General features: G+C 43.5%; 1 long non-coding RNA gene across 1 annotated transcript; it reads left to right on the plus strand.

The window, feature by feature from the left end:
• Positions 1-27,429, plus strand: LOC125344733. The gene is made up of 5 exons (XR_007209626.1): positions 1-174; positions 9,507-9,641; positions 13,675-13,898; positions 23,233-23,367; positions 27,389-27,429. It is a non-coding gene; the product is annotated as an uncharacterized LOC125344733 (long non-coding RNA).
• The last annotated feature ends 233 nt before the right edge of the window (positions 27,430-27,662 follow it).

Consider the following 27,662-nt stretch of genomic DNA (forward strand, 5'->3'; position numbering starts at 1 on the left):
CATCGGGCCCTCCAGCCTCCCGCAGCGTCCCGCAGCGCCCTGGCGGGCAGCAGCCTGGGTGGTAGCGGCGCGCTTGGTGCTCGGCGCCAGCACCTGCTACTGCCATCTACAGGCTGAGGCGGGGCCCGCGGCGAGGCGGCCGGGGGCATCGGCTGAGCCCCTCTGGATCTGCAGGTAAGGCGGGGGGGGGGGGGGTGGGGGGTGGGGGGGGCCTGCCCGGCAGGTGTACGGCAACTGACACCAAGGCCTCCCTGGCCAGGGCGGGCCCAGTGGCTCCTCTGAGCTCGCAGTGAAATCAGCGGCCCAGCGGGAGGAGGGCGGGGAGCCCCAGTGGAGAGGGCAATCGCCCCCTGAGAGAGTGGGCAGTCCTGAGCCACCTCCTGGCATCAAAAAGATGGCCCCAAAGTCTTCTGCCTGCTTCAGGCGTCAAAGCAGAGGACTGCCAAAGGCCTGCTGATGGCCTCCTGCTTTAAAGCTTGCTGTGGGTCTTTGTGCTGTGGAAGGGATGCCGGGACTGTGGTGGGGACAGCTGGTGGGAGGGGGTGGGGGGGGGCTAGAGCCAAGGATGAAATTCTACTTGTGCCAGCATGGGGGCTGTTCTGCCTGCAGTTTATCCCGCCTGGGGGGGAGGGGGAGGGAGAGAGATGCTGGAAACTGGAACTATTGAGAGAGAGAGACAGAGAGAGACAAAGAGACAGAGACAGAGACTGAGAAGAGAGGGAAGGAGGAGGAAGACCAGGAGGGGGAGGGGGAGGAGGGGGGAGAGGAAGGAGAGGAAGAGGAGGAGGAAGGGGAGGAGGAGGCTGGAAACTGGAACCTTGCCTGTGAGAGACACTGGATATAGGTCTGTTTACAAGGTTGTCTGCTGGATATGGGTCTGTTTAGAAGGTTTAAATCGTCATGGTTGAGTTTGAGGATATCAATTTTTGCTAGGAAAGCATCCAATTCTTCCAGGTTCTCGATTTTGTTGGTGTAAAAGTTTGCAAAATAGTCCCTTATTGTGTTCTGGATTTTGATTGTTTCTGTGGTGATGTTACCTGTTTCATCTCTGATCTTGTTTATTTGGGTAGTGCTGCCTTTGTTTTTTGGTCAGATTTGCTAGGGGTCTGTCTATCTTGTTAATTTTTCAAAAAATCAACTCTTCATTTTGTTGATTCTTTCGATGGTTTATTTTTACTCTAAGTCATTTAATTCTTATTTGGTTTTAGTTATTTGCTTCCATCTATTGGCTTGGTGTTTGGCTTGTTGTTCTCTTTCTGGGAGCTTAAGGTGATCCCTTAAGTTTTTGAGTTGCTATTTCTCCAGTTTGTTGATGTAGGTACTCAGAGATATAATTTTTCCTCTGAGTACTGCCTTTGCTGTGTTCCAAAGGAGCTGGTACTTTGTGTGCTCATCTGAGTTTAATCCATAAACATTTGGATCTGTGTTCTAATTTCTTCAATGACCCACTTATGGTTCAGCAACGTGTTGCTTAGTCTCCATGAATTGTGGGATTTTCTGTGGTGACTGTTTGAGTTGAGCTCTAATTTTATTCCATTGTGGTCTGAGAGAATGTAGGGAATGATTTCGATACTTCTGAGTTTGTACATATTTTCTTTGTGCCCTTTGTGTGATCTATTTTGGAGAAAGTTCCATGAGCTGCTGAAAAGAATGTGTATTCTGGTGTTGCTGGATGGAATATTCTGTAGATCTTGGTTAAGTCTAGTTGGTCCATGCAGTTGTTTAGTTCTGAGGTTTCTTTGCTTCGTTTTTGGTGTGTTGATCTGTCCAGATGTGACAGTGGAGTGTTAAAGTCTCCAACTATCAATGTGTTTGGATCTATGAGTGTTTTTAGAGTCAGTAGTGTTTGTTTGATGAAGTTGGGTGCTCCTGTATTTGGGGTGTAGATATTTAGGATGGTTATATCCTCCTGTAGGAGAGATCCTTTTATTAGTATGTAGTAACCTTCTTTGTCTCTTCTTACCTTTTTAAATTTGAAGTCAATTTTATCTGATACGGGGATTGCAACTCCAGCGTGCCTATGGGGGCAGTTTGCCTGGTAGATTTTATTCCAGCCTTTCACTTTTAGAAGATATTTGCTTTTGCTGGATAGATGTGTCTCTTGGAGGCGGGTTCATTTCTCTATCTTTATTGTAATCTTGATTATTTTCCATGTGTAGTATATTTTCCATGTGTAGGACTTTCTGTAAAGCTGGTGTGATGGAAATATATTGTTTCAGTTTTTCCTTACTGTGGAAGACTTTTATTTGACCATTTGACCTTCAGCTATGAATGAGAGTTTAGCTGGGTACAGTATTCTTGGTTGATAGTTTTTTTTTGTTTTGTTTTGTTTTGTTTTTAGGGTGTAGTATACCTCATTCCAGGCTCTCCTTGCTTTCATAGTCTCTCCTGAGAAGTCTCGGGTAATTCTGATTCATTTTCCTTTATATGTGATTATTTTCCTCTCCCTCGAAGCTTTAAGGATTCTTTCCTTGGACTGCATTGATCCTGTTTTGATCAAAATGTATAGGTGGGATGTCCTATTCTGATGTGGTCTGGTCTGTTTGGGGTTCTAAATGCTTCTTGTATCTGGATAGGCCTATCATTCTGGATATTTGGGAAATTCTCAGCTAATATTCTGTTAAATAAGTTGCCTATTCCATTGACTTCTTTCTCTAGGTTTTCCTTGATACCTATTAGCCTTAAATTGGGCTTCCTGATTGTATCTTGGAGCTCCTGGAGTGATCTGTTTTGCTGATTGGATTGGTTTTGTATAGTTTTTTGTTCTTTCTCCATAGATTGTAGGGAATCTTCAGTTCCTGAGATTCGATCCTCTGCTTTATCTAGTGTGCTCTGTAGGCTAGCTACTTGATTTTTAATCTCCCTTCCTCTTACTGGTCTTTCTTGATGGCTTCCAGGTCTTAAGTCCTGTATGGACTTCTTTACTTCATTAATTTGGTTCTAAGTGCTGTCTCTCAAATCTTTTAGCTGGGTAGCTCTCTTGGACTCTTGAAGTTCATTTATCTTTCTATTTGTGTTGGCCATGAAATCCTCTATTACTTTATGGACGGATTGATGTATTAATCTTTGGTTCGCCTCCTCATGCTCTAGAATAGCTGTCTGAAGAGATTCAAACTTTTCATTTAACATTTTTATCAGTAGAGTTGTAGAGCATTTTGAGGGTTCTCTTCTAGGTCTTTGATTGATTGCTCTGCTTCCTTCTTCTTTTGAGCGGGAGATGAGATTCCCTTGTTTGCCATCTTTCTTGTGCTTCTTCTGCCCATTTGGTTGGAAATGCCAATTTACAAGCACCAGTGAGCACCATTTAAGATCCAAAGCAGACCTTACCAAGCACTGTTGTATAAATCTTAGAAGTTCACAGTTATATACAGATATCTTCCCTCTCTTTTTTGTATATAAAAGCAAATTTGGTGTGCCAGAAGAATATAATTTTAATGTAACAACCAACCCCGAACCCTGTATTCAGTAGTTACTTATTTACCATTATAACCCTATGAGCAATTTTTATTCTCATATTTAGTTCTTTTTGGACTAGTGGGATTTCTCTATGAACCTCTTTGACTCACTCGTATTGAACAAGGATACCCTCTATCCTATAACCAGGGGTCAATGGAGTCTGGAGGTCCTAGAAGTAAATTTAGGAGGGTAAGTTAGGGGTATTGAAGAGAGTAGAGTAAAATGAATGGGGGATGATGATTTTGGTTTAGTTTCAGTGAAATGGAAAGGTGGAGAAGAGTAGAATCGGTAGAAAGAGCGAGGTTAAAATAATAGACAAAATGGAGAGTCAACAGAAAAGAGTAAAGGTATTAGTCAAAGGAAAGTAATTTTAAAGGGGGTGGATCTACTCTGACCCTCCTCCCCTAATAGTTAAATCCTGGGGCTCTGTGGTTAGCACAGCTTGCAGGTAGGACTTAGGTGTCCTCTGTAGTTGGGGGAAGCTGAGCAATCTCCGGAACCGTAGCTCCTCCCATCTGCTGTGGGACTGCTGCCTTTAAAGTCTGGCTCTGAATAGGCTTGGACTCAGCCAGGTGGGGCGCCTGGGGCCTGGTTTAGCTGGCTGAGAGCTGCTTGCAGTGGGGGAGGTTCCTCCCTCTTGGGCAGGGTGACCTCCTGGCAGAGCTGGCTGTGGAATTCAGCTGTTTGCTGGTGAGACTTGGGCGTTTGTAATGGAGCTGTTTATCTGTCTCAGGAACTGTTTACTCTCCTGTCTGTTTGCTCCTTCCTGCCAGTAGCTGCTTGCCACTTTGGGTTTGATTTTAGAAATTCCTGCTGCTGGAGAGTCGGCAGCCACCGAGTCAGCGGGGCACCACTGGCTGAGTTTACCTGAGTCTGTGAGTCTCAGCCCGAGGAGAGATACTCCCACGTGGGCAGAGGGATCGTCTTCTGAGCAGAGCTAGCTCTCACTGTTCAGTTACTCTTGCCCTTTGCAAAGATGGCCCCTGTAATGGAGTCACCCCCCACAAGGGAGGGGATTCCTGGTTCCTGCTAGAGTCCACCACTCAGTCTCCAGCAAAAAAGATGATAAAAGGATGGATTTATTGGGGAAGTAAAAAGCAAACCGACTGGCCAGAGTCGCAGCCCATACTCGAGACCTGGAACTGTGACCACGTGTTGCCTTTCAGGCCTGGTTATATAGGCAAACATCACATAGTCAAACCTGCCACACGCAGGTGGCCAATGGGGTTACCACCCTTACAGAGCGTGCTATGTCATATGCAGGTGGCCAATGGAGTTACAGTCTGTCTCCCAGTATCTGTTTGAACCAACCTATTATTCTAGTTAGAATTGTATTTGGTGGGGCTCCCAGGATGCAGGTGAATACGCCTACTCATGGGAGGGCACAGGTTTAACCTTGAACATTCCTTGAACCTTCCACATCTCAAGAGGTCAAGTGCTTTACACAATCTTATCACAGCAAAGGGGAACTTCCCTGGATAGGGCGGGGAGATCTTAGTGAAGATGGAATTGGCTTCTGCTCTCTTTAACTAATCTTGAATGGAGTCAATCTGATACCCCTCCAACAGCCAATGATGGCGCTGGCCAGATCTGACCTCCCTATTACAGCTCTTTCATCCTTGCTTTCCCCAGGCCTGCTTTATTTCCAGTCTGCTCTGGCCAGGTCTATGCCAGAGGCAAAGATGGCACTTTGCTCTGGTGATGGGGGAAGGGCTGCCTTCTGTGGATGTGAGTGAGAATGTCTTTCATGGGGTATTCACACTTTCTCTGCTATTTTGGCCCATTTCATTGTGTATATGTACTACATTTTCTTGATCCACTCATCTACTGAGGGGCATTGGGTTGGTTTCATATTTTAGTTGCAGTGCTCAGCCTGCTATTGGCATCTGTCTGCCGCCGTCTGGAGGATTTCTTCATGGTCGCCACTGTGTGCTTTAGGTGCGCGGGGTGTGGGGCGCTGTGCCAGCGCTAGTGTGGCGGCAGGACACCACCTGGAGCTCAAATCTGTGTTTTCAGGCCAGCAAAGTCGATATTTCCTTTCTGGCCAGAATCCCTGTACTGTTATAACTTACTTGGGCTGTCTTTCTAGGAGTAAAAGTTTCTCTGGGATGGGAAAACTGCGATGTCGGAGGGAGCTTAGCTAGGGCTCTGCTGCTCCTCAGCTGTCTTCCTGGAAGTCACTTTTGAGACCTTTACAGTTAAGTCTTTGAAAAATGTTTCTTAAATTCATGATTTTTTACTTTTAAAATTATGGGTGGAAGTAGTGTTGTGCCAAGTCGTGAAACCACCACCAAGAAGACCACCGAGACTCAGACATTCCGAAATGCAAAAGCAAGGCAAGGCTTTATTTAAGCGAGCTGCAACTTGGGCCTCGTCCTACCCACCGACACAGCGGAGGTTAGGAGGAAGCCCCGAGCTGTGATTACACAGGGCTTATATAGGGAAAGAACAGGGTAACAAGAATCAGGTGTTCAAGCAAGCAAGATTAGGACACAGGTACAAATCTGATTGGCTCAGGGTTCGATTCTAAAATGGGGTTCACGTGGTAAAATGGGGCCGGACTTCAAAGTCTGGCACTTCATTTCCCCCTTTTTCTTTTTGGTACCTTGGGAGCCAATCATGGCTCCATTCTGTCCATTTCAATGGCTTGCATGTCTAGGGGATGATATAGAGGTAAGTCATGGGCCAGTAGGGCCCAATGTAGTAACCAAAGGGCCTGTCACCATTTCTTACAAGTATAGTCTCTGTACCTCTGTTTTGCATTCCTCTAGTTTATCCTGCCTCATCTTCCCAAAAACAACTCTGGTCCCTCGGTTTTAAAGGGGTGCTGATGGGTGAAGATCATCCATCTTCTGTAACTCTTCAGGCTGACTCAGGGGCGTTGAACCTTACCTAGCCAGGAACATATAACCTTAACTTTACCTCTCTCTCTTAACTTTAACTCTCTCTCTCCCGTTCCTGTGTAGGAGCAGACCAGACAACCCCGAATATAGAGTGGACTGGACGGGCGCCCGTTAGAAGGGCCTCCCGGTCCAGTCCTTCAGGTTCACGGTGGTAGTGGGAAGCCTGAGCCCCCTGTGGAGGGCTTGAGGTGTTCTCCAAGTCCTCCAGGACTGCCCATATGAGCGTGTCCACTCCGGCTGGTCCTTCACTACCTACAGGTTCAGATTCAAGTGGCTGGCCTAAACAGAAAACAAAACTACAAATCACACAGACACAGACACACAGAATGAACAGCGCTATTTTCTTACCTTCGGAGTCTGGGGTCTCGGGGGTCTCTGGGGCTATCCCGGACGAAACCCCAAATGTTGTGCCAAGTCGCGAAACCACCACCAAGAAGACCACCAAGACTCAGACATTCTGAAATGCAAAAGCAAGGCAAGGCTTTATTTAAGCGAGCTGCATCTCGGGCCTCGTCCTACCCACCGACACAGCGGAGGTTAGGAGGGAGCCTCAAGCTACAATTACACACGGCTTCTAAAGGCAAAAAACAAAGTTACAACAATCAGGTGTTCAAGCAGGCAAGATTAGGACACAGGTACAAATCTGATTGGCTCAGGGTTCGAGGCACCCCAGGGGTGGTCAGAGTTAAGCATTCCCAGTGGTTAGAGTTCTAGACCGACTGGGCCCTAATGGGCTTATCCTGGGTCTGCTCACAGGGCCTGCTTATCTCAGGTTCACGTGGTAAAGTGGGGTTCACGTGGTAAAGTGGGGCCTGACTTCAAAGTCTGGCACTTCAGTAATACTGAAGGTACAGGAGTTCAGGGTGCTAGTTGATTATAATGATCCATGTGGTCACTAGTCTTATATGTAATCAGAAAGTATGGGCTTTGTGCTCATTGAGCTAGACCTGCATTCTGAGCTTAGCTGTCATAGATACTGGAACAAGTTCTTTTTTTTTTCATTAATTTATTGTCAGAGTTATGTACAGAGGGGTTATAGTTTCATATGTGGCGCAGTGCATACATTTCTTATCCAACTTGTTACCTCCTCCCTCATTTCCCCCCCACTTCTACCCTCCCTGTTTCCCTCTCCCCCTTGAGTTGTGCAGTTGGTTTATACCAGATAATTTTGTAGGTATTGCTGTTGCCTTGGTTTGTCTTTTTATCCTTTGTCTCTCGATTTTGCTATTCCCTTTCCCTTCCCTAGTTCCAATACACATATATGCAATATCCAGGGCACCAAAATCACAGTGACATCAGAGGTTAAACCACAGGAAAGAAAGACAAAAGAAAAGGGCATATTTTCAAATGGTATGTTGAAAATCACAACAGTGTTAAACCACTTGTTTCCATAACTCGGAGTTTATTTCACTTAGCATCATTTTATGTGTTCATATGTACATAGCTATTGAGCTATTGTGCTCTTCTGCTAGGATAGTCCTAGACGTGTACTAATTATTCCTGATAAGGGAAACCATAAAGTCTGTGTTTCTTTGGGTCTAGCTCACTTCACTTTGTATGATTTTTTTCCATGTCCTTCCATTTCCTTATGAATGTGGCAGTGTCATTCTTTCTGACAGAGGCATAGAATACCACTGTGTATATGAACCACATTTTCTTGATCCACTCATCTACTGAGGGGCATCTGGCTTGGTTCCATATTTTAGCCATTACAAATTGTGCTATGATGAGCATAATTGTGCTGGTGGCTTTAGTGTGATCTTGTAATCTTTTGAGTAGATGCCCAAAAGTGGGGCTTCTTGGTCTTAGGGGAGCTCTATGTTTACCCATACTGCTTCCCAGAGTGGTTGAACAAGTTTACACCCCCACTCACAGTATAGTAGGGTTCCCTTTTGGCCACATCCTCTCCAGCATCTGTTATTATTAGTTTTCTTGATAATGGCCATTCTTATTGGAGTGAGGTGGAATCTCAATGTTGTTTTGATTTGCATTTATTTTATGGCCAGTGATTTTGAGCACTTCTTCATGTGTCTCTTGGCCATTCTGGTTTCCTCTTCAGAGAAGTCTCTTTTTATGTCTTTAGCCCATTTGCTGAGGGGGCAGTTGGTTCTTTGAGAATTTGTTTTGGAGGAATTTAATTTTTTTGAGTTGTACATAGATATGAGGCCTTCCTCTGTTTGTTGTATGGCCAGTAAAGATCTCCCAATCTGTGGACTTTCTATGTATCTTGCAAGCTATAGCCTTTGCCATGCAGAAGCCCTGCAGTTTGATGCAATCCCATTTGTCCAACCTTTGTTTGATTTGTTGTGTTTCTGGGTCTTTGTTAAGAAACTTTCATCCTGTACCAAGGAGCCCAGGTGTTTCTCCTATTCCTTCTTGTAAAGTTTTCAGGGTATCTGATTATTACCTTAAGGTCTTTGATCCATTTGGAATTGATTCTGGTGCAGGGTGGTATATAAGGATCTAGCTTTAGTTTGTTACAGATGTTGAACCAGTTTTGCCAGCACCGTTTGTTGAAGAGGCTGTCTTTCTTCCATCCTATTTTTTTTTTAGCTCCTTTATCAACGATTAAGTAGGCATAGGTCTGTGGGTTAATTTCTGGGTCTTCAGTTCTGTTCCATTGGTCCTCAGACCTGTTCTTGTGCCAATACCAAGCTGTTTTTATTACTATAGCTTTGTAATACAGCTTGAAGTTTGGTACTGAAATTCCTCCAGCACTGTTCTTTCTGCTTAAAATTCTTTTTGCTATTCAGGGTCTTATTTGGAACAAGTTCTTATCTGTATAATTGGAATCATGATAATACTTCATAAAACTGATATGGGGATTAATTCACCAGCTCTTAGTAAGTGCTCAATTAATAGTATATCTTGTCTGGATACTTGATATGTAGCAAAGTACTCTTTTGTGATACTGCTGAACTGGGTAGGATTATTGACAGAAGTTGTCAGAAGTTAAAAGGAATGTCTCAGGAGTAAGAAAACCTTGACTATCTGGAAGTAAGAAAAGATACCGATGATTAAATAAATCTGCTAAAGAATAAGAACAGAAAACCAAGAGTCATGCTTAGTTTTCAGTCCAGTAAGAATACAGATATGACATTTTGATTTTTTTTTCCATTAATAAGCTCTCCTTTAAATTTATCACAGGCTCTGTTACTGTCAAGGTCCCATCTTCTCCTCAAACCTATTTACAGTTATCAGGAAAAGAGGTTGATATGAACCCAGAAGTCAATGTTCAGGAAGTGGCTGAAGATGATAAAGATGATGGTGTAACAATTATTGGTAAGGAGGCTGCATTTTCCCTTGTATGGACTTGCTACTGTTGGTTTATAAGTAGAAATATGGTATAGTTCACTTCGGTCATAGTCCTTTTGTTCTTTTTCATTCTCACATTTAATGTTGACAATTATCATAGCATGATATAGACAGTTAGTTTGAAAAGACCTGCATAGATTATTTTAGAACCCTCCTTCCTGCTATCCTAGATAAAACTGATTTGAAAAATTGTCTGGAATGGCTGCTTTCTAATTCTTGGACTTAACCGGCAACATGTGATGCAAGATTAAAGATAACGTTACATGATTAAATAGAATTTTATTGAACTTATTGGTTTGCTTTTTTAGTACAGCAAACTCTCAGTCCAAAAAGATTCATGTATTTTCCATTACATCCAGCTACACAGATTGTTAATACTATTCTTTTCTTATAGATACAATGTTTTAATAAGCACTATAGTAAATGCTGGTGGATTTTCTATTAAATTCTCACAGAATGGCATCAAGAACACTTAAATTACTCTGTAGGAAGATGCTTATTATTTCATAATTATTATGAAGCTCCTTAAACTACTTGTTTTTATTTATTTGTTATGTCTTGCTGGTTCTGACCAACAAACTCTGCATAAAGAAATGCTCATGCAATAATCTATCATATTTACTATCTCAGTGTCAAATAATTAATATTCCAACACCACCTGAGGTGAGAAATGGGTTTATTGACAAGTATTGTTAGTCTGAAGATCTCTTCCCCAACCTCTGCTTTTATAGGCTCATTGTGGCCCAGGGCTTTTTAAAGAGATACATTCTAAGAGATAGATAGCAAGCAATCAGAAATATGAAGATAAGTACCTTCAGGGCTTTATACCTGTCTTTTGACAGGATTACTGCAAAAGGTCAAACACTCAGACAGTATCATTCAAACACCAGCCAGATCTGCAGTCAATTACAGTCTCCATAGTGTTCTAGAGTTTCCACAGGGTCCTGTGTTTGGACCCTTATTTTCTAAACCAGGAAGGGCCAAATTAAAAAGAGGTCTTTTGTACTCAGTGTACTCAGTGTAGCAATCAAGGTTACAGTTGGATATTGTACTTCATGCCTAGGATTTCAGCTACATGGGAGACAGAAATAGGAGGCTCACAGTTCAAGCCAAATCCATAATACTAGCCTAAATCTGGCCTGAACAAAAGCAGGAAACCCTATCTTAAACACAAGCTAAAACTAAAAGATTCCGCTGGGGGTGGGAGGAGAGACATGGCTCAAGTAAGTATAAGACCCCAAGTTCAATTCCCAGTGCTAACAAAAAGAAGGGAAAAATAGATACTGATTAGCAGAGTCTTAGAGTTCTGGAGGGCACTCTGCACAGCTGGACCCCTGGTAGCTCTGGGCATTGTCTCTGAGAGGTATATTAAGGGGTTAGTGTGGAGGGTGCTCATATGAAGAGGCAGCAGTCTTTCTTAGAGCAACTCGTATTTTCTTTTCATCTTTAAACTATTTGGTCCCCAAAAGGCCTCAAGCCTTTATTTATCATGTAGATGAAATAATTGAAGCAACTCAGAAAATCAGAGCAGTTTGGTTTCCCCCACCACCATAAGATTTCCACTCTGAAACTTAATTTTAGAAATAATGAGCAGCTTTATATGTGACTTGTTGTTATAAGCAGCCGAGCTCAGCTCATCTGGGCCTTCCTCAGAGAGCCTTTGAGGCAGAGAAGCGGAAAGACTACCCTCTATGCTATGAGGTTTGCATTTTTTCTGTAGCATGACTTCTACTGGGTAATTTCTACAAGAAGCCAGGCCAGTAAAATTTAGTCCTCTAGGCTCAGGCTTCCCACAGGATTTTTATGTACCACGCGGTAATTTTATTTATTTATTTCAGTTTTTTTAACTTTATAAACATACTTCAATTGTTTTGCTATTAAAATCTTAAAGTTTAAATTGCTTATTATAAATGTATCAAAAGGAAATTGCCTGGGCTGGGGATATAGCCTAGTGGCAAGAGTGCCTGCCTCGGATACACGAGGCCCTAGGTTCGATTCCCCAGTACCACATATACAGAAAACGGCGGCGCTGTGGCTCAAGTGGCGGAGTGCTAGCCTTGAGCGGGAAGAAGCCAGGGACAGTGCTCAGGCCCGGAATCCAAGGCCCAGGACTGGCCAAAAAAAACGAAATTGCCGAAATACTGGCCTTGTATATGTAATATTGCTAAATTCTTTTATTAAATACAGTATGCTATGCTTTCTGAAAGTAGAATTAGTCTTTTGATTTGCATGCCTTTTCTCTTTTCCATTGCTTATTGTACTAGCTATAATTTTAGTATGATGCTCAATAGAAGCCATGAAAGCAAGGATAATGAAGTGAAAAAAATCCCAAGGTATTGCTGGACACTGATGGCTCCTACCTGCAAATCTACCTATTCAGAAAGCTAAGTTCTGGGGGTCACAGTTGAAAACCAGCCCAAGCCAAGTCTGTGAGACTATTCAATTATGCACACACACATACACACACACACACACACACACACACACACACACACACACACACACACACACACACACACACAGAAGTAAAGCTGTGTCTCAAGTGGTAGAATGTTAGCCTGGAGAAAAAATGCACAAGGCCCTGAGTTCACCCCCCAGACTGGCACACACAAAATAATATTTTTTCAATGTATATCCTACAAAATTAAGAAAAGTGAGGGAAAGGAAAAGGAGTTGGTTGGGAGGGATGGATGAAAATGCTGAAAGAGGAGACATTGATCAAGATGAATTTTACTCATCAACTACTTTATTGAATGGCAACTCCTTTGTACAACTATTGAAAAACAACAAAAATATTTTTTAAAAAGTTCTTAACTAGACACTAGTGGCTTATGTTTATAATCTTAGCTAGTCAAGAGGTTGAGATCTGAAAATCCTGGTTCAAAACCAGCCCAGGTAAGGAAAGTCTGTGAAAGTCTTATCTCCAATTAATTACCAAAGAAGCCAAAATTGGAGCTGTGGCTCAAGTAGTAGAGAGCTAGCCTTGAACATAAAAGCTCAACAGCAGTGCCCAAGCCCTGAGTTCAAGTCCCAGGACTAGCATAAAAGTAAAACAAAGCAAAACATATTGCTAATAATAGCATTGTTTTTATTAAAAGATTCCTTTTTCATCTATTGAAATGATAAATCCATTTATAGAGTGAATTGCACAGGTTGATTTCCTATTGATAAAAAGGATTCATGTGTCCAGTTTAAATTCTTTGTATGGTGTATCAACTTTGGACACATCTTGCCAGATCCAATTTGTCAAGACTTCATTAAAGTCTTATCTCTGATGAATATTTGCCTGTAGTTTGGTAAGCTATAGTTTTTTTTTAATTCACTTAGTGTTTTTATTCTTAGTGAGCTATTATTTGAAATCAGATCTTGGCAGCTTTTCAAGTTATGGGCTTAAGTAACCCACTTGCTTCAGCTTCCCACAAAGGTTTATTAAAGGCATGGATTACCAAGCTTTAAGATTATTTTTATGGTAAAAATTAGAAATATATAGTCTATATATTTTATGCTTTTCAGCAGTAATGGAGTTAGAACTCAGGGCCTTCTGATTCCCAAACAGATGACCTACCCTGGAGCCACGCTGCTTGCGTCCATGGTTTTTCTCTCTAGCGTGACTTCTTTCATGACTCAGAAGGTGATGTAGTTGAGTGAAGGCTTTATCACAAGCTTATAGCTTATAGCGAAGCCATGGGCAGAGAGGCCAGACTGAGCATATCTGCACTTTGCCCACTGACAGCACTCCTGCGGCCTGAGGAAGACCATCTGCCTCCTGAGGTTTTACTCAGAGTAAACCATCCGCTACGAGGGGGCGTGTCGGTGGGCGGGGCCGGGGCGGAGCTGTCTTCCAGAGGCGGCGCAGCGGCAGGAAGCTCCCGAGCTTCCCACGGAGTCAGCGACCCCGGAGAAAGCTCCCGGGACTGGGCCGGCCGAGTGGCAGGACTCAGCGTTCTGATTCCGGCGACTTCCGGGCGGCGGAGCTCTGCCCCTCCTTTCTTTTCTCTAGATCAGGTCTCCTTCTGGCTGCGCTGGACCTGCGCACGCGGGGGACTTCCGCATCGGGCCCTCCAGCCTCCCGCAGCGTCCCGCAGCGCCCTGGCGGGCAGCAGCCTGGGTGGTAGCGGCGCGCTTGGTGCTCGGCGCCAGCACCTGCTACTGCCATCTACAGGCTGAGGCGGGGCCCGCGGCGAGGCGGCCGGGGGCATCGGCTGAGCCCCTCTGGATCTGCAGGTAAGGCGGGGGGGGGGGGGGGTGGGGGGGGTGGGGGGGGCCTGCCCGGCAGGTGTACGGCAACTGACACCAAGGCCTCCCTGGCCAGGGCGGGCCCAGTGGCTCCTCTGAGCTCGCAGTGAAATCAGCGGCCCAGCGGGAGGAGGGCGGGGAGCCCCAGTGGAGAGGGCAATCGCCCCCTGAGAGAGTGGGCAGTCCTGAGCCACCTCCTGGCATCAAAAAGATGGCCCCAAAGTCTTCTGCCTGCTTCAGGCGTCAAAGCAGAGGACTGCCAAAGGCCTGCTGATGGCCTCCTGCTTTAAAGCTTGCTGTGGGTCTTTGTGCTGTGGAAGGGATGCCGGGACTGTGGTGGGGACAGCTGGTGGGAGGGGGTGGGGGGGGGGCTAGAGCCAAGGATGAAATTCTACTTGTGCCAGCATGGGGGCTGTTCTGCCTGCAGTTTATCCCGCCTGGGGGGGAGGGGGAGGGAGAGAGATGCTGGAAACTGGAACTATTGAGAGAGAGAGACAGAGAGAGACAAAGAGACAGAGACAGAGACTGAGAAGAGAGGGAAGGAGGAGGAAGACCAGGAGGGGGAGGGGGAGGAGGGGGAGAGGAAGGAGAGGAAGAGGAGGAGGAAGGGGAGGAGGAGGCTGGAAACTGGAACCTTGCCTGTGAGAGACACTGGATATAGGTCTGTTTACAAGGTTGTCTGCTGGATATGGGTCTGTTTAGAAGGTTTAAATCGTCATGGTTGAGTTTGAGGATATCAATTTTTGCTAGGAAAGCATCCAATTCTTCCAGGTTCTCGATTTTGTTGGTGTAAAAGTTTGCAAAATAGTCCTTATTGTGTTCTGGATTTTGATTGTTTCTGTGGTGATGTTACCTGTTTCATCTCTGATCTTGTTTATTTGGGTAGTGCTGCCTTTGTTTTTTGGTCAGATTTGCTAGGGGTCTGTCTATCTTGTTAATTTTTTCAAAAAATCAACTCTTCATTTTGTTGATTCTTTCGATGGTTTATTTTTACTCTAAGTCATTTAATTCTTATTTGGTTTTAGTTATTTGCTTCCATCTATTGGCTTGGTGTTTGGCTTGTTGTTCTCTTTCTGGGAGCTTAAGGTGATCCCTTAAGTTTTTGAGTTGCTATTTCTCCAGTTTGTTGATGTAGGTACTCAGAGATATAATTTTTCCTCTGAGTACTGCCTTTGCTGTGTTCCAAAGGAGCTGGTACTTTGTGTGCTCATCTGAGTTTAATCCCATAAACATTTGGATCTGTGTTCTAATTTCTTCAATGACCCACTTATGGTTCAGCAACGTGTTGCTTAGTCTCCATGAATTGTGGGATTTTCTGTGGTGACTGTTTGAGTTGAGCTCTAATTTTATTCCATTGTGGTCTGAGAGAATGTAGGGAATGATTTCGATACTTCTGAGTTTGTACATATTTTCTTTGTGCCCTTTGTGTGATCTATTTTGGAGAAAGTTCCATGAGCTGCTGAAAAGAATGTGTATTCTGGTGTTGCTGGATGGAATATTCTGTAGATCTTGGTTAAGTCTAGTTGGTCCATGCAGTTGTTTAGTTCTGAGGTTTCTTTGCTTCGTTTTTGGTGTGTTGATCTGTCCAGATGTGACAGTGGAGTGTTAAAGTCTCCAACTATCAATGTGTTTGGATCTATGAGTGTTTTTAGAGTCAGTAGTGTTTGTTTGATGAAGTTGGGTGCTCCTGTATTTGGGGTGTAGATATTTAGGATGGTTATATCCTCCTGTAGGAGAGATCCTTTTATTAGTATGTAGTAACCTTCTTTGTCTCTTCTTACCTTTTTAAATTTGAAGTCAATTTTATCTGATACGGGGATTGCAACTCCAGCGTGCCTATGGGGGCAGTTTGCCTGGTAGATTTTATTCCAGCCTTTCACTTTTAGAAGATATTTGCTTTTGCTGGATAGATGTGTCTCTTGGAGGCGGGTTCATTTCTCTATCTTTATTGTAATCTTGATTATTTTCCATGTGTAGTATATTTTCCATGTGTAGGACTTTCTGTAAAGCTGGTGTGATGGAAATATATTGTTTCAGTTTTTCCTTACTGTGGAAGACTTTTATTTGACCATTTGACCTTCAGCTATGAATGAGAGTTTAGCTGGGTACAGTATTCTTGGTTGATAGTTTTTTTTGTTTTGTTTTGTTTTGTTTTTAGGGTGTAGTATACCTCATTCCAGGCTCTCCTTGCTTTCATAGTCTCTCCTGAGAAGTCTCGGGTAATTCTGATTCATTTTCCTTTATATGTGATTATTTTCCTCTCCCTCGAAGCTTTAAGGATTCTTTCCTTGGACTGCATTGATCCTGTTTTGATCAAAATGTATAGGTGGGATGTCCTATTCTGATGTGGTCTGGTCTGTTTGGGGTTCTAAATGCTTCTTGTATCTGGATAGGCCTATCATTCTGGATATTTGGGAAATTCTCAGCTAATATTCTGTTAAATAAGTTGCCTATTCCATTGACTTCTTTCTCTAGGTTTTCCTTGATACCTATTAGCCTTAAATTGGGCTTCCTGATTGTATCTTGGAGCTCCTGGAGTGATCTGTTTTGCTGATTGGATTGGTTTTGTATAGTTTTTTGTTCTTTCTCCATAGATTGTAGGGAATCTTCAGTTCCTGAGATTCGATCCTCTGCTTTATCTAGTGTGCTCTGTAGGCTAGCTACTTGATTTTTAATCTCCCTTCCTCTTACTGGTCTTTCTTGATGGCTTCCAGGTCTTAAGTCCTGTATGGACTTCTTTACTTCATTAATTTGGTTCTAAGTGCTGTCTCTCAAATCTTTTAGCTGGGTAGCTCTCTTGGACTCTTGAAGTTCATTTATCTTTCTATTTGTGTTGGCCATGAAATCCTCTATTACTTTATGGACGGATTGATGTATTAATCTTTGGTTCGCCTCCTCATGCTCTAGAATAGCTGTCTGAAGAGATTCAAACTTTTCATTTAACATTTTTATCAGTAGAGTTGTAGAGCATTTTGAGGGTTCTCTTCTAGGTCTTTGATTGATTGCTCTGCTTCCTTCTTCTTTTGAGCGGGAGATGAGATTCCCTTGTTTGCCATCTTTCTTGTGCTTCTTCTGCCCATTTTGGTTGGAAATGCCAATTTACAAGCACCAGTGAGCACCATTTAAGATCCAAAGCAGACCTTACCAAGCACTGTTGTATAAATCTTAGAAGTTCACAGTTATATACAGATATCTTCCCTCTCTTTTTTGTATATAAAAGCAAATTTGGTGTGCCAGAAGAATATAATTTTAATGTAACAACCAACCCCGAACCCTGTATTCAGTAGTTACTTATTTACCATTATAACCCTATGAGCAATTTTTATTCTCATATTTAGTTCTTTTTGGACTAGTGGGATTTCTCTATGAACCTCTTTGACTCACTCGTATTGAACAAAGATACCCTCTATCCTATAACCAGGGGTCAATGGAGTCTGGAGGTCCTAGAAGTAAATTTAGGAGGGTAAGTTAGGGGTATTGAAGAGAGTAGAGTAAAATGAATGGGGGATGATGATTTTGGTTTAGTTTCAGTGAAATGGAAAGGTGGAGAAGAGTAGAATCGGTAGAAAGAGCGAGGTTAAAATAATAGACAAAATGGAGAGTCAACAGAAAAGAGTAAAGGTATTAGTCAAAGGAAAGTAATTTTAAAGGGGGTGGATCTACTCTGACCCTCCTCCCCTAATAGTTAAATCCTGGGGCTCTGTGGTTAGCACAGCTTGCAGGTAGGACTTAGGTGTCCTCTGTAGTTGGGGGAAGCTGAGCAATCTCCGGAACCGTAGCTCCTCCCATCTGCTGTGGGACTGCTGCCTTTAAAGTCTGGCTCTGAATAGGCTTGGACTCAGCCAGGTGGGGCGCCTGGGGCCTGGTTTAGCTGGCTGAGAGCTGCTTGCAGTGGGGGAGGTTCCTCCCTCTTGGGCAGGGTGACCTCCTAGGCAGAGCTGGCTGTGGAATTCAGCTGTTTGCTGGTGAGACTTGGGCGTTTGTAATGGAGCTGTTTATCTGTCTCAGGAACTGTTTACTCTCCTGTCTGTTTGCTCCTTCCTGCCAGTAGCTGCTTGCCACTTTGGGTTTGATTTTAGAAATTCCTGCTGCTGGAGAGTCGGCAGCCACCGAGTCAGCGGGGCACCACTGGCTGAGTTTACCTGAGTCTGTGAGTCTCAGCCCGAGGAGAGATACTCCCACGTGGGCAGAGGGATCGTCTTCTGAGCAGAGCTAGCTCTCACTGTTCAGTTACTCTTGCCCTTTGCAAAGATGGCCCCTGTAATGGAGTCACCCCCCACAAGGGAGGGGATTCCTGGTTCCTGCTAGAGTCCACCACTCAGTCTCCAGCAAAAAAGATGATAAAAGGATGGATTTATTGGGGAAGTAAAAAGCAAACCGACTGGCCAGAGTCGCAGCCCATACTCGAGACCTGGAACTGTGACCACGTGTTGCCTTTCAGGCCTGGTTATATAGGCAAACATCACATAGTCAAACCTGCCACACGCAGGTGGCCAATGGGGTTACCACCCTTACAGAGCGTGCTATGTCATATGCAGGTGGCCAATGGAGTTACAGTCTGTCTCCCAGTATCTGTTTGAACCAACCTATTATTCTAGTTAGAATTGTATTTGGTGGGGCTCCCAGGATGCAGGTGAATACGCCTACTCATGGGAGGGCACAGGTTTAACCTTGAACATTCCTTGAACCTTCCACATCTCAAGAGGTCAAGTGCTTTACACAATCTTATCACAGCAAAGGGGAACTTCCCTGGATAGGGCGGGGAGATCTTAGTGAAGATGGAATTGGCTTCTGCTCTCTTTAACTAATCTTGAATGGAGTCAATCTGATACCCCTCCAACAGCCAATGATGGCGCTGGCCAGATCTGACCTCCCTATTACAGCTCTTTCATCCTTGCTTTCCCCAGGCCTGCTTTATTTCCAGTCTGCTCTGGCCAGGTCTATGCCAGAGGCAAAGATGGCACTTTGCTCTGGTGATGGGGGAAGGGCTGCCTTCTGTGGATGTGAGTGAGAATGTCTTTCATGGGGTATTCACACTTTCTCTGCTATTTTGGCCCATTTCATTGTGTATATGTACTACATTTTCTTGATCCACTCATCTACTGAGGGGCATTGGGTTGGTTTCATATTTTAGTTGCAGTGCTCAGCCTGCTATTGGCATCTGTCTGCCGCCGTCTGGAGGATTTCTTCATGGTCGCCACTGTGTGCTTTAGGTGCGCGGGGTGTGGGGCGCTGTGCCAGCGCTAGTGTGGCGGCAGGACACCACCTGGAGCTCAAATCTGTGTTTTCAGGCCAGCAAAGTCGATATTTCCTTTCTGGCCAGAATCCCTGTACTGTTATAACTTACTTGGGCTGTCTTTCTAGGAGTAAAAGTTTCTCTGGGATGGGAAAACTGCGATGTCGGAGGGAGCTTAGCTAGGGCTCTGCTGCTCCTCAGCTGTCTTCCTGGAAGTCACTTTTGAGACCTTTACAGTTAAGTCTTTGAAAAATGTTTCTTAAATTCATGATTTTTTACTTTTAAAATTATGGGTGGAAGTAGTGTTGTGCCAAGTCGTGAAACCACCACCAAGAAGACCACCGAGACTCAGACATTCCGAAATGCAAAAGCAAGGCAAGGCTTTATTTAAGCGAGCTGCAACTTGGGCCTCGTCCTACCCACCGACACAGCGGAGGTTAGGAGGAAGCCCCGAGCTGTGATTACACAGGGCTTATATAGGGAAAGAACAGGGTAACAAGAATCAGGTGTTCAAGCAAGCAAGATTAGGACACAGGTACAAATCTGATTGGCTCAGGGTTCGATTCTAAAATGGGGTTCACGTGGTAAAATGGGGCCGGACTTCAAAGTCTGGCACTTCATTTCCCCCTTTTTCTTTTTGGTACCTTGGGAGCCAATCATGGCTCCATTCTGTCCATTTCAATGGCTTGCATGTCTAGGGGATGATATAGAGGTAAGTCATGGGCCAGTAGGGCCCAATGTAGTAACCAAAGGGCCTGTCACCATTTCTTACAAGTATAGTCTCTGTACCTCTGTTTTGCATTCCTCTAGTTTATCCTGCCTCATCTTCCCAAAAACAACTCTGGTCCCTCGGTTTTAAAGGGGTGCTGATGGGTGAAGATCATCCATCTTCTGTAACTCTTCAGGCTGACTCAGGGGCGTTGAACCTTACCTAGCCAGGAACATATAACCTTAACTTTACCTCTCTCTCTTAACTTTAACTCTCTCTCTCCCGTTCCTGTGTAGGAGCAGACCAGACAACCCCGAATATAGAGTGGACTGGACGGGCGCCCGTTAGAAGGGCCTCCCGGTCCAGTCCTTCAGGTTCACGGTGGTAGTGGGAAGCCTGAGCCCCCTGTGGAGGGCTTGAGGTGTTCTCCAAGTCCTCCAGGACTGCCCATATGAGCGTGTCCACTCCGGCTGGTCCTTCACTACCTACAGGTTCAGATTCAAGTGGCTGGCCTAAACAGAAAACAAAACTACAAATCACACAGACACAGACACACAGAATGAACAGCGCTATTTTCTTACCTTCGGAGTCTGGGGTCTCGGGGGTCTCTGGGGCTATCCCGGACGAAACCCCAAATGTTGTGCCAAGTCGCGAAACCACCACCAAGAAGACCACCAAGACTCAGACATTCTGAAATGCAAAAGCAAGGCAAGGCTTTATTTAAGCGAGCTGCATCTCGGGCCTCGTCCTACCCACCGACACAGCGGAGGTTAGGAGGAGCCTCAAGCTACAATTACACACGGCTTCTAAAGGCAAAAAACAAAGTTACAACAATCAGGTGTTCAAGCAGGCAAGATTAGGACACAGGTACAAATCTGATTGGCTCAGGGTTCGAGGCACCCCAGGGGTGGTCAGAGTTAAGCATTCCCAGTGGTTAGAGTTCTAGACCGACTGGGCCCTAATGGGCTTATCCTGGGTCTGCTCACAGGGCCTGCTTATCTCAGGTTCACGTGGTAAAGTGGGGTTCACGTGGTAAAGTGGGGCCTGACTTCAAAGTCTGGCACTTCAGTAATACTGAAGGTACAGGAGTTCAGGGTGCTAGTTGATTATAATGATCCATGTGGTCACTAGTCTTATATGTAATCAGAAAGTATGGGCTTTGTGCTCATTGAGCTAGACCTGCATTCTGAGCTTAGCTGTCATAGATACTGGAACAAGTTCTTTTTTTTTTCATTAATTTATTGTCAGAGTTATGTACAGAGGGGTTATAGTTTCATATGTGGCGCAGTGCATACATTTCTTATCCAACTTGTTACCTCCTCCCTCATTTCCCCCCCACTTCTACCCTCCCTGTTTCCCTCTCCCCCTTGAGTTGTGCAGTTGGTTTATACCAGATAATTTTGTAGGTATTGCTGTTGCCTTGGTTTGTCTTTTTATCCTTTGTCTCTCGATTTTGCTATTCCCTTTCCCTTCCCTAGTTCCAATACACATATATGCAATATCCAGGGCACCAAAATCACAGTGACATCAGAGGTTAAACCACAGGAAAGAAAGACAAAAGAAAAGGGCATATTTTCAAATGGTATGTTGAAAATCACAACAGTGTTAAACCACTTGTTTCCATAACTCGGAGTTTATTTCACTTAGCATCATTTTATGTGTTCATATGTACATAGCTATTGAGCTATTGTGCTCTTCTGCTAGGATAGTCCTAGACGTGTACTAATTATTCCTGATAAGGGAAACCATAAAGTCTGTGTTTCTTTGGGTCTAGCTCACTTCACTTTGTATGATTTTTTTCCATGTCCTTCCATTTCCTTATGAATGTGGCAGTGTCATTCTTTCTGACAGAGGCATAGAATACCACTGTGTATATGAACCACATTTTCTTGATCCACTCATCTACTGAGGGGCATCTGGCTTGGTTCCATATTTTAGCCATTACAAATTGTGCTATGATGAGCATAATTGTGCTGGTGGCTTTAGTGTGATCTTGTAATCTTTTGAGTAGATGCCCAAAAGTGGGGCTTCTTGGTCTTAGGGGAGCTCTATGTTTACCCATACTGCTTCCCAGAGTGGTTGAACAAGTTTACACCCCCACTCACAGTATAGTAGGGTTCCCTTTTGGCCACATCCTCTCCAGCATCTGTTATTATTAGTTTTCTTGATAATGGCCATTCTTATTGGAGTGAGGTGGAATCTCAATGTTGTTTTGATTTGCATTTATTTTATGGCCAGTGATTTTGAGCACTTCTTCATGTGTCTCTTGGCCATTCTGGTTTCCTCTTCAGAGAAGTCTCTTTTTATGTCTTTAGCCCATTTGCTGAGGGGGCAGTTGGTTCTTTGAGAATTTGTTTTGGAGGAATTTAATTTTTTTGAGTTGTACATAGATATGAGGCCTTCCTCTGTTTGTGTATGGCCAGTAAAGATCTCCCAATCTGTGGACTTTCTATGTATCTTGCAAGCTATAGCCTTTGCCATGCAGAAGCCCTGCAGTTTGATGCAATCCCATTTGTCCAACCTTTGTTTGATTTGTTGTGTTTCTGGGTCTTTGTTAAGAAACTTTCATCCTGTACCAAGGAGCCCAGGTGTTTCTCCTATTCCTTCTTGTAAAGTTTTTCAGGTATCTGATTATTACCTTAAGGTCTTTGATCCATTTGGAATTGATTCTGGTGCAGGGTGGTATATAAGGATCTAGCTTTAGTTTGTTACAGATGTTGAACCAGTTTTGCCAGCACCGTTTGTTGAAGAGGCTGTCTTTCTTCCATCCTATTTTTTTTTTAGCTCCTTTATCAACGATTAAGTAGGCATAGGTCTGTGGGTTAATTTCTGGGTCTTCAGTTCTGTTCCATTGGTCCTCAGACCTGTTCTTGTGCCAATACCAAGCTGTTTTTATTACTATAGCTTTGTAATACAGCTGAAGTTTGGTACTGAAATTCCTCCAGCACTGTTCTTTCTGCTTAAAATTCTTTTTGCTATTCAGGGTCTTATTTGGAACAAGTTCTTATCTGTATAATTGGAATCATGATAATACTTCATAAAACTGATATGGGGATTAATTCACCAGCTCTTAGTAAGTGCTCAATTAATAGTATATCTTGTCTGGATACTTGATATGTAGCAAAGTACTCTTTTGTGATACTGCTGAACTGGGTAGGATTATTGACAGAAGTTGTCAGAAGTTAAAAGGAATGTCTCAGGAGTAAGAAAACCTTGACTATCTGGAAGTAAGAAAAGATACCGATGATTAAATAAATCTGCTAAAGAATAAGAACAGAAAACCAAGAGTCATGCTTAGTTTTCAGTCCAGTAAGAATACAGATATGACATTTTGATTTTTTTTTCCATTAATAAGCTCTCCTTTAAATTTATCACAGGCTCTGTTACTGTCAAGGTCCCATCTTCTCCTCAAACCTATTTACAGTTATCAGGAAAAGAGGTTGATATGAACCCAGAAGTCAATGTTCAGGAAGTGGCTGAAGATGATAAAGATGATGGTGTAACAATTATTGGTAAGGAGGCTGCATTTTCCCTTGTATGGACTTGCTACTGTTGGTTTATAAGTAGAAATATGGTATAGTTCACTTCGGTCATAGTCCTTTTGTTCTTTTTCATTCTCACATTTAATGTTGACAATTATCATAGCATGATATAGACAGTTAGTTTGAAAAGACCTGCATAGATTATTTTAGAACCCTCCTTCCCTGCTATCCTAGATAAAACTGATTTGAAAAATTGTCTGGAATGGCTGCTTTCTAATTCTTGGACTTAACCGGCAACATGTGATGCAAGATTAAAGATAACGTTACATGATTAAATAGAATTTTATTGAACTTATTGGTTTGCTTTTTTAGTACAGCAAACTCTCAGTCCAAAAAGATTCATGTATTTTTCCATTACATCCCGCTACACAGATTGTTAATACTATTCTTTTCTTATAGATACAATGTTTTAATAAGCACTATAGTAAATGCTGGTGGATTTTCTATTAAATTCTCACAGAATGGCATCAAGAACACTTAAATTACTCTGTAGGAAGATGCTTATTACTTCATAATTATTATGAAGCTCCTTAAACTACTTGTTTTTATTTATTGTTATGTCTTGCTGGTTCTGACCAACAAACTCTGCATAAAGAAATGCTCATGCAATAATCTATCATATTTACTATCTCAGTGTCAAATAATTAATATTCCAACACCACCTGAGGTGAGAAATGGGTTTATTGACAAGTATTGTTAGTCTGAAGATCTCTTCCCCAACCTCTGCTTTTATAGGCTCATTGTGGCCCAGGGCTTTTTAAAGAGATACATTCTAAGAGATAGATAGCAAGCAATCAGAAATATGAAGATAAGTACCTTCAGGGCTTTATACCTGTCTTTTGACAGGATTACTGCAAAAGGTCAAACACTCAGACAGTATCATTCAAACACCAGCCAGATCTGCAGTCAATTACAGTCTCCATAGTGTTCTAGAGTTTTCCACAGGGTCCTGTGTTTGGACCCTTATTTTCTAAACCAGGAAGGGCCAAATTAAAAAGAGGTCTTTTGTACTCAGTGTACTCAGTGTAGCAATCAAGGTTACAGTTGGATATTGTACTTCATGCCTAGGATTTCAGCTACATGGGAGACAGAAATAGGAGGCTCACAGTTCAAGCCAAATCCATAATACTAGCCTAAATCTGGCCTGAACAAAAGCAGGAAACCCTATCTTAAACACAAGCTAAAACTAAAAGATTCCGCTGGGGGTGGGAGGAGAGACATGGCTCAAGTAAGTATAAGACCCCAAGTTCAATTCCCAGTGCTAACAAAAAGAAGGGAAAAATAGATACTGATTAGCAGAGTCTTAGAGTTCTGGAGGGCACTCTGCACAGCTGGACCCCTGGTAGCTCTGGGCATTGTCTCTGAGAGGTATATTAAGGGGTTAGTGTGGAGGGTGCTCATATGAAGAGGCAGCAGTCTTTCTTAGAGCAACTCGTATTTTCTTTCATCTTTAAACTATTTGGTCCCCAAAAGGCCTCAAGCCTTTATTTATCATGTAGATGAAATAATTGAAGCAACTCAGAAAATCAGAGCAGTTTGGTTTCCCCCACCACCATAAGATTTCCACTCTGAAACTTAATTTTAGAAATAATGAGCAGCTTTATATGTGGACTTGTTGTTATAAGCAGCCGAGCTCAGCTCATCTGGGCCTTCCTCAGAGAGCCTTTGAGCAGAGAAGCGGAAAGACTACCTCTATGCTATGAGGTTTGCATTTTTTCTGTAGCATGACTTCTACTGGGTAATTTCTACAAGAAGCCAGGCCAGTAAAATTTAGTCCTCTAGGCTCAGCTTCCCACAGGATTTTTATGTACCACGCGGTAATTTTATTTATTTATTTCAGTTTTTTTAACTTTATAAACATACTTCAATTGTTTTGCTATTAAAATCTTAAAGTTTAAATTGCTTATTATAAATGTATCAAAAGGAAATTGCCTGGGCTGGGGATATAGCCTAGTGGCAAGAGTGCCTGCCTCGATACACGAGGGCCCTAGGTTCGATTCCCCAGTACCACATATACAGAAAACGGCGGCGCTGTGGCTCAAGTGGCGGAGTGCTAGCCTTGAGCGGGAAGAAGCCAGGGACAGTGCTCAGGCCCGGAATCCAAGGCCCAGGGACTGGCCAAAAAAAACGAAATTGCCGAAATACTGGCCTTGTATATGTAATATTGCTAAATTCTTTTATTAAATACAGTATGCTATGCTTTCTGAAAGTAGAATTAGTCTTTTGATTTGCATGCCTTTTCTCTTTTCCATTGCTTATTGTACTAGCTATAATTTAGTATGATGCTCAATAGAAGCCATGAAAGCAAGGATAATGAAGTGAAAAAAATCCCAAGGTAATTGCTGGACACTGATGGCTCCTACCTGCAAATCTACCTATTCAGAAAGCTAAGTTCTGGGGGGTCACAGTTGAAAACCAGCCCAAGCCAAGTCTGTGAGACTATTCAATTATGCACACACACATACACCACACACACACACACACAACACACACACACACACACACACACACCAGAAGTAAAGCTGTGTCTCAAGTGGTAGAATGTTAGCCCTGGAGAAAAAATGCACAAGGCCCTGAGTTCACCCCCCAGACTGGCACACACAAAATAATATTTTTCAATGTATATCCTACAAAATTAAGAAAAGTGAGGGAAAGGAAAAGGAGTTGGTTGGGAGGGGATGGATGAAAATGCTGAAAGAGGAGACATTGATCAAGATGAATTTTACTCATCAACTACTTTATTGAATGGCAACTCCTTTGTACAACTATTGAAAAACAACAAAAATATTTTTTAAAAAGTTCTTAACTAGACACTAGTGGCTTATGTTTATAATCTTAGCTAGTCAAGAGGTTGAGATCTGAAATCCTGGTTCAAAACCAGCCCAGGTAAGGAAAGTCTGTGAAAGTCTTATCTCCAATTAATTACCAAAGAAGCCAAATTGGAGCTGTGGCTCAAGTAGTAGAGAGCTAGCCTTGAACATAAAAGCTCAACAGCAGTGCCCAAGCCCTGAGTTCAAGTCCAGGACTAGCATAAAAGTAAAACAAAGCAAAACATATTGCTAATAATAGCATTGTTTTTTATTAAAAGATTCCTTTTTCATCTATTGAAATGATAAATCCATTTATAGAGTGAATTGCACAGGTTGATTTTCCTATTGATAAAAAGGATTCATGTGTCCAGTTTAAATTCTTTGTATGGTGTATCAACTTTGGACACATCTTGCAGATCCAATTTGTCAAGACTTCATTAAAGTCTTATCTCTGATGAATATTTGCCTGTAGTTTGGTAAGCTATAGTTTTTTTTTTAATTCACTTAGTGTTTTTATTCTTAGTGAGCTATTATTTGAAATCAGATCTTGGCAGCTTTTCAAGTTATGGGCTTAAGTAACCCACTTGCTTCAGCTTCCCACAAAGGTTTATTAAAGGCATGGATTACCAAGCTTTAAGATTATTTTTATGGTAAAAATTAGAAATATATAGTCTATATATTTTATGCTTTTCAGCAGTAATGGAGTTAGAACTCAGGGCCTTCTGATTCCCAAACAGATGACCTACCCTGGAGCCACGCTGCTTGCGTCCATGGTTTTTCTCTCTAGCGTGACTTCTTTCATGACTCAGAAGGTGATGTAGTTGAGTGAAGGCTTTATCACAAGCTTATAGCTTATAGCGAAGCCATGGGCAGAGAGGCCAGACTGAGCATATCTGCACTTTGCCCACTGACAGCACTCCTGCGGCCTGAGGAAGACCATCTGCCTCCTGAGGTTTTACTCAGAGTAAACCATCCGCTACGAGGGGGCGTGTCGGTGGGCGGGGCCGGGGCGGAGCTGTCTTCCAGAGGCGGCGCAGCGGCAGGAAGCTCCCGAGCTTCCCACGGAGTCAGCGACCCCGGAGAAAGCTCCCGGGACTGGGCCGGCCGAGTGGCAGGACTCAGCGTTCTGATTCCGGCGACTTCCGGGCGGCGGAGCTCTGCCCCTCCTTTCTTTTCTCTAGATCAGGTCTCCTTCTGGCTGCGCTGGACCTGCGCACGCGGGGACTTCCGCATCGGGCCCTCCAGCCTCCCGCAGCGTCCCGCAGCGCACCTGGCGGGCAGCAGCCTGGGTGGTAGCGGCGCGCTTGGTGCTCGGCCGCCAGCACCTGCTACTGCCATCTACAGGCTGAGGCGGGGCCCGCGGCGAGGCGGCCGGGGGCATCGGCTGAGCCCCTCTGGATCTGCAGGTAAGGCGGGGGGGTGGGGTGGGGGTGGGGGGGGTGGGGGGGGCCTGCC

Source organism: Perognathus longimembris, unplaced genomic scaffold (assembly GCF_023159225.1).
Source record: "Perognathus longimembris pacificus isolate PPM17 unplaced genomic scaffold, ASM2315922v1 HiC_scaffold_4088, whole genome shotgun sequence".
Taxonomy (NCBI): Eukaryota; Metazoa; Chordata; class Mammalia; order Rodentia; family Heteromyidae; genus Perognathus; species Perognathus longimembris.